This window comes from Gopherus flavomarginatus, chromosome 4, assembly GCF_025201925.1.
Source record: "Gopherus flavomarginatus isolate rGopFla2 chromosome 4, rGopFla2.mat.asm, whole genome shotgun sequence".
In the NCBI taxonomy this organism is placed as follows: domain Eukaryota; kingdom Metazoa; phylum Chordata; order Testudines; family Testudinidae; genus Gopherus; species Gopherus flavomarginatus.
Window position 1 is genome coordinate 42,178,902 of NC_066620.1, and position 1,865 is coordinate 42,180,766.

Sequence of the window (1,865 nt, forward strand, 5' to 3'; positions counted from 1 at the left end):
TGTTTTACTGGCCCAAAATTCCTACACTCATTAAGAGGCATTAGTAGAGAGACCTGCACTGCTACCTAGTGAAAGAAGCACTCAGTGGAGACAAAACAAAACAAAACTCACAGTGCTCTACCATTATGCTGCTTCTCTGCTATTTACATTTTTTAAACCCAGCTAAACCATAGACTGCTTTTTTCACTACCTTGCACCTCCTCTAGTCATTTACACCTGTGCAAAGTGAGTATAAACCCACTACCACTCTGCACAGGTGCAAATGACTGCACAAGATGAAAAGCAATGGCCAGGCAGGGTTTTAAACAGCCCTGCTCACAACAGAATATAGTCAAAAATCTATTCAAATTATTAATTAAATCTGTAGTAATTTTATTCACTTTATTTTGTGAGTATACATTTATACATCAGTGTGGATTAATGACCTATTGCATCACCAGTAATTGCTATGATTTAGCATTATTTCCATTATAAATCCTCCTATCCTGCAAATCTGCATACATATGCTTAATTTCCTTACCATAAATAGTCCTACCACTATGTTGACACTTGCATAAGTGTTTGCAAGACTGGGGCCTTAGGTTTCATCCATAAAGTCAGCTCTGCCACAAGAATGACATGATGCAACAATGCTGAGTAGCCTTGTTCAGATGCAAAACAAATATAATTTCAGCATCTCAGAAACAGAATTAGCCTTTGTCTACACTGCAGCCTATGTCAGCAACAGTTATGTCAATATTCCACATAAGCATTTGTGCACGCAGCGCTATGTCGGTGGGAGAGCTTCAGACTAACACAGCTACCCCTCTAATATATACATTAAATCATATGAATGTCTTTAAAAATGGTTTCCCACAAAGATCATATATGCATCTGTTCCCAGGAAAATGTATGAATTACATCATTCCAAAAACTAGTTTGGATGAATCAATAAAGGCAGAAGCATACATGAAATATACACAGACACATACAAAAATCACCTGCACGTATGTATACACACATATAATACATAGAAAAGTGTGTGTATCTCTATAGCTACACACATAAAATTGTATATATATAATTGTATATAAATATATTCAGAGAGAAAAGCAGTTGTATCATGCCATCTGTTTATACTTGTTTATTATATAATGCAGTATACAGATTAATGCTATTATGCAGTGTTACACACACAGAAAATGGCTGCACAATTTAGCCGTGGCCTGACTCAGCTATAATTCCTAGTGCAAGCAGTAGTCGAAAGCTGCTTTAACACCAAACACGAAAAATCTGCCGTGCGTGTCCCAAAAGAACATGTGCTCCAGGTGAGGCTCGAACTCACAACCTCGGCATCGCTCTGCTCTGTACTGCTATATAAGTACCGCGCGCTAACCGATTGCGCCACTGGAGCCCTGACACCATGTCTTTCCGAACGCTTTATCAATGGTGCACCCGGGGGCGGGGAGCGGCGTGAGCCGTCACCCTCTGGCTCCGAAGCGCGAGCCGCCGCGCGGACACTAATGGGAGGAGAAGAGGCGGGCACGGTCCTGTGCTGGGGGCAACGCCTGGCGGCTCAGCCAAGCAATGGGCTCGGTGCAGCACCGCGTCGGTTACCCCCGGTGCTCCACTGCAAAGGGGCTGGTGCACTGGGGAGACGCTGCCAGGCTGGTGCAGCGCGGTGCTCGGCTAGGGGCGGTGCCCCGCTGCCCCCTTTAGCCGCGGGGAGCCGGCACCTGGCAGCTCTGCACCCCGCTGCAGCGCCCCCAGCTAAGCTCCCGTGTCGCGCGGGGCCTAGCGTGGTGCCGAGCAGCGAGCCCGCCGTGACATAGTTCCGGCTCCACCGTGGAACGAGCCGGGACCTAGAGCCCGCTAGTGGCCCCGCT

At 46.3% G+C, this 1,865-nt stretch overlaps 1 non-coding gene across 1 annotated transcript; it reads right to left on the reverse strand.

Moving 5' to 3' along the window:
* Nucleotides 1-1,299: 1,299 nt before the first annotated feature.
* Nucleotides 1,300-1,393, reverse strand: TRNAI-UAU (transfer RNA isoleucine (anticodon UAU)). Its single transcript has 2 exons — nt 1,356-1,393; nt 1,300-1,335 (listed from the first exon to the last, which is right to left on the reverse strand). It is a non-coding gene; the product is annotated as a tRNA-Ile (tRNA).
* Between the last annotated feature and the right edge of the window lie 472 nt (nt 1,394-1,865).